Genomic DNA, 9,363 nt, shown 5'->3' on the forward strand with positions numbered 1-9,363 from the left:
GGCTGGGCCCGTGAGCCATGGCCGCTGAGCCTGCGCGTCCAGAGCCTGTGCTCCGCAGCGGGATAGGCCACAGCAGTGAGAGGCCCGCGTACCACAAAAAATAAAAAAATTAAAAAAGGAGGGGAAGTAACTTTCCCAAGGTCACTCAGCTAGGAAGTGTCTTCCCAAGTCTACAGTGGGAACCCCTGTGCTCCACCCAGTGGGGGGGTCTTAGAGAGCTGTGTGCCAACACTGAGCCAGGTGGGGTTGAAACAAACACTCAGAAGTGGACTCCCTGCTTCCTTACCCTGGAGATGTCATCTCCCAGCCCCCAGGCAGGCCCTTGATGGAGGGGCCAGGGGAGTAATTCCCTTGGTTTATCATGGTCCAGAGGAAGGCAGAGTGTTTTGCCAAAAGCTTGCCCTCTGGCTTCACAAAGAACTCATCTTCTGGACTACAGACTCCTGTGCTGGATTGAGTAGCAAAACGTATTTTCCACGTTAAAGTCATCTGCGTGGGAGCCTCACAGATGGAAATAAAATATTTACCATTTGGAACGAAATTCCAACTGGAGCAAGAAGCAAAGGAGGTGGGGGCAGTGGAGGAGGTCTCAGATACAGACAGCTGCTGCCTAGCTGTGGCTGTAGGAGAAGGGACTGGGCCTTGAGGCTGGGCCCGGGGCTGCTGTGTCCCCCTCCGGCCGTATTGGGCTTTCCGGGGCTTCACCTAGGGGCACGTCTGCCTGCTGCCCAGGCCCCGGCCCCCTCCCCAGCGCCGCGAGCCTTGGGCCTGCTGACGCTCTGTCCTCAGATGCTGCCCAAGCCTGCCACGGTGTCCCCTCCCTGACCCCGGCCCATCTGCTCTCCTTTTAGCCTGCCTCCTCTCTGTCCCCCCCCCATGACCTCACCGTGACCAGCTGTGCTCTCTCCCCCGCAGACCCCACCTCCCCATGGAGATGTCCAGAGAGGCCCTGGGGGCCCAGAAGGTCCAGGTGAAAGGATCTCTGAGAACTCTCATCCAGGCCACCCTTCATTCCGGGAAACTGAGGACCGAGCGGGAAGGGAGCTTGCCCAGACGGCTCCTGGAGTGAATGGCTATGTCCAGGCCCCTCCACCTCTCACTGTCCTTGACTTTGGTTTCCCTGAAGGAACGTTAGTTGTAACGCACAAGGTGATCGCGGCTGAACCGGAGACAATGATGGAGAATTATTTCCTCATCAACGGAGTGGAGATTCCACTGCTCGTCATTCCCAGCTGGGCAGTCCAGGCCCCCTTCCCCGCTGGCCCCTCTCCCGGGACGGGCGAGTCGCGCGTGGCGCGAAGGGTGACCAGGTGTCTGGAGAACGAGCCCTGTGCTCCCCGCTACTGGGCCAGGCCACTCCCTCTAGGGCCCCTAAAGCAGCCCCTAGGGGCCTCCCCCTACAGCTGGTGAGGACCCTGGGATGGTCTGGGGGTGGTGCAAGGACCCAAGAATGTGCCATGGGAGACATTTGTTAATATCTTATTCTTAGTTCCCCGGGGACTGAGCCACCCCCTTCCCCAGTCCCTGCCCTCAGAGTGACCTCCACACTGGCGTGCAGTGCCCCAGGGAGCCACACCTCATTTGCAGGACAAGCCCCCTATAGATTCTCCGGTTCAACTAGAGGGAAAAATCCCCCTGAACCTCGGCCAAGGGTGTGGGGAGCGCGTCTGGAGCGGCTCCAGAGCCGGAACCCAGAGGAGGGGGATCCTCCCAGCCTTTATGACTGGCTTCAGATGACTTCCTGGAAGTGGCCGAGTGTGGCTCGCAGCCCCGGGGCCTCGTCGGGGAGCAATGTTCCGTGCAGGGGAGAAGCGCTGCCTGGCCACCCTGGCTGGGCTCCAGCCGGCAGGATGGGTTGCCGCTTTGCTTGGGAGGGAAAAGCCCTCGTCCAGCGTCTGTGGAGCCCGCGGGTGCTCTGGACTCCTTTCCAGGACCCTGGCACCTTCCTGTGGCCTCCAGGATGGTGATGGTCTGCTCAGGACACAGCGGAGTCACCAAATCTTCCTGTTTTACAGGACTGCTCACCCAGTCAGGTCCACCCTGCAATTTGCTGTTAGAATGCTTAGGTGAGCAGAATCAGCCTCACGCGTTTTGCAAGGATGATACAAACCACTTCCAGAAATAAACCGTGAGCCAGAGCCCCTCATGCCCACCATGATAAGAACTGCACTGGCTGCCGGGGAGCGGCTTCCGCCACGTGCCAGGTTCCGCGCCAGACCTTGCCTGCTGTGTGACCTCAGGCAGTGACCCAACCTCTCTGTGCCTCGGTTTCCTTGTCTGCATCACGAGGATGATGAGGGCGTCTACGTCACAGGGAAGTATCTAGAGCAGCTCCCACGGCTAGTGTCTCTGTGCTGGGGCAACACCTCCGTTGTTTGCAGTGTCCTTGACTTTACAAGAATGGGGCTGTAAACACTCTCTTGTGTGTGTCTTGGCCTACTTCCTTAAAAGTAAGTAAAGTCGTGCAGCGGAATTCCTAACTGAGAGGCTGAAGGTGCATGTTAAGTGTCGACTGGGGTGAGCAGTGTCCTGCCAACAAGGACACGAACTGGCCTTGCTCTGTGGCCTCGGGCCTGCCTCTTCTCCCGAACCCTCGCCAATACCAGGTATTGAAAACGTTCACGTTTCTGCCAATATAATAGCTCAGAAACAACTTGAGTTGGGTTTCACATCTTTTCATATAATTGGAGGCTTTTTGATTTGTATAAGCTCTTGGTTTATTAAGGAATTGAGCCTTGGTCTATCCTGTAGCAGGTTTTTGTTTTTTGGCTAGATTATCTTTGAATTTGGATATGTATGTGAGATACTTACATATATATGTGTATGTGTACACACACATGCATAAGTAATAATAGCATCTATAGCATCTGTATGTTATACGGACATACATACGCACATATATGTGTACATGTGTATGCTTTGCCGAACCTTCAAATTTTATGTATTCAAATCAGTCAATATTCTCTGATATAACTTCTTTTGGGTACTGTCTAGAATGTTTTTTTCCCCACTCCAACACTGTATTATAAATCCACGTGTGATTTTGCCCCTACTTTTTATGGTCTTATTTTTCATGTTTAAAACTCCATCCTTCTGGAATTTGTTTTGGTGCAAGGAGAGGGTAGGCCTTCAGTTCTTCCTCAAGCTTTTTTCCTCCAAATGACCAGTCATTTGTGGGACCATAATTTAGAGGACATTCCATCTTCTCCCTCCAATTTATCATCTTCTAAGAGCCCACATGTCTTTCTGGGGTTATTTCTGGATTTGCTCAGTTCCACCGATGGGCTGACATCTCCAGCACCAAGCTGTTTTAAATGTGGTGGCTTTAATGTCGGAGAGGACTGCTTTGGTGACTTCAGCACTGAAGCAGAAATTTCTAGTCTGTCCTCATGAATTCATTATTTTATTTGAACTGAAAAATTATTTCTTAAATTCCCTGCAACACCACCACGGAGAATACTACTGGTATTTTACTGATTCATTTCCATGAATAGATAATTTTAGGAAGAAATGACAGTCATATTTAATATGCCTCCTATCCACGAAGAGTTTCCTCTTCCATTTTTGTCTTATTTTATCGAACTTAGGTTCAATGTTTTCCTCTTATAGATCCTGTGCCTCTTTGTTAAATAGACTTAGTCATTTTGGAATGTTTTAGTGTTTTATAAATAGGTTCTCTTCTTCCTTTACGTGTTCTTGCTGGCTTTGTTCCTTTATAGGAAAGCAGCCGATATTGTCCACTGATTTTGTGACCAGGCCCTGGGCAGGGTGGATGCCAAGCCCGTGTATCTCTTGGGTACCGTCTTTGCAGAGGACGGGGCTTGGGTGCAGCGTCTAGGCTCCAGATGAAGGGAGGGTGTTTGAAGTGGGGAGAACAGCTTATCTTTTGCATCCTACACCAGCTCTCTGCCTCCTCTTATTAAAAAATATAGAAACTGGGGACAGGGAAAGGAAAGGATTACCCCGCACTGGACCATCTGCGGGAGGCGCTTATAATTAGCACAGCCTTTAATAACTGAGATTCCTTTGCCAGCTCACTGGAGGCAGCCTGAAAACTCCAGCGGTGAGTCACACATGGGTGCCCTTGATGGAGGGTGGGCCGGGAGAACCGAAGTTCTTCCCACCCAGAGCTCCCGCCGGGGTAGGTTTCCCCTTCAAATAACAAACTAATTGTCTTTTCTTTTTAAGAAAGGCCTCGATGTGGTTACACAGCAATGGGAACAAGAGCATACCTGGCGACACAGATGAATCTCCCTCAAGGCGTCATTAGAGGCAGTGGGGGCCCCTCTGGGCACAGGTGAAGGGACGGAGGTGGGAGGGGCTCACGGGCTCTCAGGGAGAAGGTGGGATCCACAGCGGCCACCACCTGGCTGTCGACACCTGGGCACATACTCCGTGATCATTCACTGAGCCACACTTTGTTGATTTCTGCACTTTTCCGTCATGCGCATCCCATTAAAAAAAAGTTTCAAAAAAGCTCCAGGGTGCATTTTAGTAAAATTCATTGTTCCGAGCGGTAAAGTCTAAACCGGGGAACATCTGGATCTCCAGGTCGCAGGAAATTACAGGCCTCGTTTGGAATACCAACGACTCGGCCACCACATCCATCAAAGACGGGATGGGGAGTGAAAACATTTCTCCCAAGGCAGGCCCAGCAGCAGGGCTGATTGTCTTCCTCGAAAAGAACCCATAGATTATTTTTAGCATCTGAAACTCATCTTTCCCTCCTAAATTTGAACTTCATGTTGCAAGGAAGCGAGCGTGTGTGCCTTCCCCAGAGAACGAAGGCTCAGCTGAAGTCACAGAGCAGCGTTTGTGGCCTCAGCCAGCGAGAAGCCAAACTCCCCTGTGCTTCAACGGGCTGAATTTTCATTCTGACGAACCAGTGCTGTGGTGGTTTGGCCCGATTACAGACTCCAGACCCACGGCTGGCACAGTCCACTGCCCCTTATGTCTTCAGGAGGTTTTCAGGTGGGAAGCATCCACAGTCTGACACACGGGGACCCTCCTCTGGGCAGTGAATCCGAGGCCGGGCAGTCTCCATCTTCTCGGGTTGCAGGGAGAGCAATGGAACCCCATCCATCATATTCCCCAAGGACCAGGAAGAGGTTTGGTTGACTGGGAAAAGTGCAACGTGAGCTCCTTCTGGTGGGTTCTGCATTCTTTCCTAGTGAAGTATTGTGCATGGAAAACCAGAATATATGGTCAGCATTCTTCCTATAAACAGAGCAATTGTACATTGTGGAGGAATTACTTAGCGATGACTGGGGGGAGGTTGCCATGGTTACCCTGCCCCCACCACGTGGTCCCAGCTGCTGCCTACGTGGAACTGGGCAGTTCAGTACCCGACTGGCATGTCGCTGCAGAGGCACCGCTGTCTTGTTTCTCCGTTTCCGACAGGACCTTGTGAGAGTGGGGCTGTCATTATGGGCCAGCATGTTTTTAAGTTTCCTCGGCGTCTGTCACAGGAAGTCCCTGTGGAAGTCCAGGAGGTGAAATGGACTGAGGTGGGATGCTCCCGGCATTGTCTGGGGGAGCAGTACCCCCAACCCCGCAGGCAGCCTCTGAGGCCCAGTGGACCCCTTGGGGCTCCAGAAAACACTGTTTGAAAATTGCCAGACTCTTCAGCATCTGCCCAGAGGATCTGCTTCTCACCCTCTAAAGGCCACGCTTGAGAAAGTTCATCTCCAGTCTGTACAGATCCAGGCAGGCCTGAGTTCTTTCCAGCATGAGGCTGCCTCGTGTGTACACGGAATTCTTTTCTCACTGGTTTTCAGTAGAATCTCAGATGTTTTCCTAGAGGAATCTAAGCCTGGCTCCCGGCCATGTTGCAAATCCCAGTCAAGAATTCCACGTGCACATGGAGCACGGCGCTTTTTTCCACGACTGGTTTACGTGCAGCAGATTCTTCCAGCACCCCCGTGAAAGGCAGTCAATGGACAGCCAATCCCTGTGACTTTCTTGTACAGCTAATTAAAAGCACACTCGCCGCGGGACAAGGCTCCTGGTGCTGTCCTGCCCCTGTTTGCTGGAGGGAGGTCTGGGGGCCCGTCAGGGACAGCTGCCTATCAAGCGCCCGTGCCCCGCCCCCGCTGCCCCACCCATGCAGGGTGCAGCTTCGGGACCCCTCCCTCTACACCTGGTCATGGCAACTCTGGGGCCGGGGTCTGGACTTCCGACTGGAAGATGGATTCTATGGAAGCCTTGGAAATACAGAATTATGTGCAGAGGCGGTGCTTTGGGGACCAAGGCCTAAAGAGCTAGGAGCATGGGGCTGGGCAGAGGGAGAGATGGGCTGTGGAGCAGTGGCTCCAGGGCCGCAGTGCACCCCACGGGGAGCGCTGGAGCGGGTGGCGGCCTCCAGGGAAGGGGCCGAGACTCTGTATCCTGCCTGGCAAGTCACTGGATGTGGGTGGCCCAGGGAGGGATGACCTCGCACAGCGGGCTCCTCTAGTCCAGAGCAGTTGCCAGAGAGACGCAGCTGCAGCGTGGGCCGTGAGCACCAGGTCCAGTGGCCACTCCAGTCACCCCAGGGGTACACACTCCACCTGGGAAAACAGCTCCTCCGGGGCTCTGGTTGAGCCCTTTCCCCGGGGACACTTAACAGAACAGGTTGGGGGCGAACACAGCATGCCTCCCCCCTTGCCCCATTGCCACTGGTCTCAAAGGGGAAACGGACGGCCAGTCACCCTGCTGGTGGAGTCACTTCCCTCTCAAGCTGCTGCTCCCCTGGCACGAGGAGACTGAAGTTACCAGGGGCCGGTGGTGGGGGACAACTGGGGGAGCTCTTACCGTCTCTGGTAAAAGCGATTCTCTCTGGAACCCGGAATTGTGTGGATAGAAGGACAAGCTCCCCTACTTAATTGCTGGGAGTGCTGGTGGGAGGGACCACCCCGCCTTCCCTCCCCTTGGCTCTTAGACCCGTCTGTGTGTTGACCCTCTTGGCAACAGGTCATTGATTTAGGGGGGATGCCATGTCCAGGAGGGGGCCCCGTCCTCACGCTCACAAGGTGTTGTCTCCAAGCTGACCCCTCAGCTGCATCTTCAAAGGCCTGTCCATGGCTCCGTCAGGCCACAGCTTCTGGGATGTGGAATGCCCGAGCCGGGGCAGGCTGGCCCGCCAGAGCTGATGGTGTGCATCTCCCCCAGCTCTGCGTCAAAGACATCACGATGGGAGCTCAGAATCCGACAAGGTGGGAATATTCACGCCGTGGAAATTGGCAAGTGGTTCAAAGTGGGGCTGTCCTCCCCCCAACACCTTGAGCTGGTTGTTACACACTTTCCGGCACAGAACTGGAGCGCCCACAGCTGCGCTTCCCAGCTAGGCAGCATGCGTGCCTGGGTCTGTGTATCGCCCGCGTGTGTGTTACCGTCTTTCGCCCTCACTACAACCCCATCACACAGGCATTGTCTCCACTTCACTGATGGGGAAAATCGGTGCAGAGAGTTCAGGGAACTTCCCAGAGTCACACATTGAACCCAGGTGTGTCTGACTCCAGACCCCACCTTCTGAAACCCTCACCGTCCCCTGTATGTGTCTGGTTATGTTTTCCTTCTGGCCGAAATTCATTCCGTTGCTGACACCCAAAGCACTTCTGACCACGGAGATCAACAGCATCACTTCTTCCCTAAGTTCCTCCTTGTCTGGACAACGACTTTGGCCTCTCAGAGGGTGAGCGACTGGGCAAAGCAGAGCGTCAGAACTTCTCGGGTTCTTGCTGACTTTCCCGGGCAGCCAGAATCTGTGGAATCCCCGTCACAGGCCAGCCTCGTAGGAGGGAGCCCTGGAGCCTCCTGAGCGCTTCTGTCTGGGTTTCTGCCTGCCCAGCAGGAGCCACGGTGCCAGCCTGGGGCCGGGGTCGGCATGGCGTGCAGGGGACGGGACACTGGTCCCCGGAGGAGCTGAGGGCCCCAGCCGTACCATTTGCCTCCAGAGTTGTGCGGGTGGTTTATGGGAGAAAGCCAGACTTCCCAGCCCCACGTTGGGCTGAAATCAAGTGCAATTCATAGTACGCACACTTAGCAAGACAGAGACACTGAAACATTCTTAAAATATTTCATGAAAAGCATTAAGGTAGTCATTTGGGAGAAAATAAATGTTTTCTTAGGCTTCTTTTCCCTTATTTTAGTGTACACGATGTTTTTGTTTGTTAGTTTAGCACTGCATCCTGGGGGGCGGAGGTAGGTGGGCACTGCCCTTGGCAGCGTGTGGGCCTCTGAAGGCCTTCCCTGGCTGTGGCTGCTCTGCCGTCAGAGCTGGGGCACTTGCTCTGACGCTCTGCAGGGACCTTGAGGGGGCCTCCCTGAGCTGGCCTTGAGACAAGAGATTGTCGGGCCTCCGGCTCCATCTACTCCTTTGCCTCTTGCTGCCTGTGGGACATTTGGAATATTCATTCAAAGTGCTCGGGCCAAGTTCATGCTCTTTTCCCACCATCAGAAAAGGAGGTTTTCTGTCTAATGGCAGTAACTTTCACTGTAAGCCACTGACCCTCATCTGTGGTTTGTTACGGGACCCTGCTCTGGGGCAAAATGGGGGCCTGGTGGCTTAAGATGGTGACCTCACTGCTTCTCAGCTTCTGAGCCGCGTCCCCTTCCTGCGTCTGGTCAGCCCTCAGGAATGCGTCCTCGGCATCACCCATTTAGCAAGCATTGCTGAGCTGCACGAGGTCAGCCTGGCACAGGCATGGGGCCCACCGGGAGGGCTCAGCTATGGCCTCTGCTCAGCATTGGGGAACCAGGGTGGACACGTGAGCAGACCTGAAGGAAACACAGGCTGTAGCTGCTGCCTGTGGGAGACCCTCACCCCCAGGCCCCTGGGGAGCTGTCTGTGTCCCTCCCCCAGACCTGGGACCCATGGCCCACTTGCTGCAGTTCCCATGTAATTGAAGGGGGACAAGGGGACACTCCCCCTGACCAGCGCTCACAGCTCCGTGAGTGGCAGTGCCAGCCACTGGCCTGGATCTCACCAGCCCTTGGACCCCCAGGCCCAGCCCTCTGTGTGCTCATCCAGACCTCCTCCCAGGACTGGATGCATCTTTGGGCCTGTGCCCAGACAGCATGAGTGGTGAGGGGGAAAGGGCAGGGACGGGGCGACCCCCTGGTGATGGGCTAGGATCCCCACCAGGGAGCATCATCGACCTCCGTGGTGGTCACGCTACCCAGCTGGGTCCTGCTCACTCAGGTGCTGCCAGCCTTGCTGCTTCTTCCTCCCCCAGAGCCCTGCTTTCCCTGTCCTCTTCTCCCCGATGCTCTGGACAACTGTAGCTTGGTGTCCCCTCTACTGCCAGCTCTGAGAGCTCAGGCAGGTCCCTGCTCCTCTTTGGGCTTCCCTTTCTTTTTTTTGCGGTACGCAGGCTTCTCACT

General features: G+C 54.8%; 1 long non-coding RNA gene across 1 annotated transcript; it reads left to right on the forward strand.

Annotated features, from left to right (window-relative positions):
* Positions 1 to 919: 919 nt before the first annotated feature.
* LOC132491739 (uncharacterized) lies at positions 920 to 8,101 on the forward strand. The gene is made up of 3 exons (XR_009532750.1): positions 920 to 2,606; positions 4,034 to 4,063; positions 4,193 to 8,101. It is a non-coding gene; the product is annotated as an uncharacterized LOC132491739 (long non-coding RNA).
* The last annotated feature ends 1,262 nt before the right edge of the window (positions 8,102 to 9,363 follow it).

Source organism: Mesoplodon densirostris, chromosome 6 (assembly GCF_025265405.1).
Source record: "Mesoplodon densirostris isolate mMesDen1 chromosome 6, mMesDen1 primary haplotype, whole genome shotgun sequence".
NCBI classification, from domain to species: Eukaryota; Metazoa; Chordata; class Mammalia; order Artiodactyla; family Ziphiidae; genus Mesoplodon; species Mesoplodon densirostris.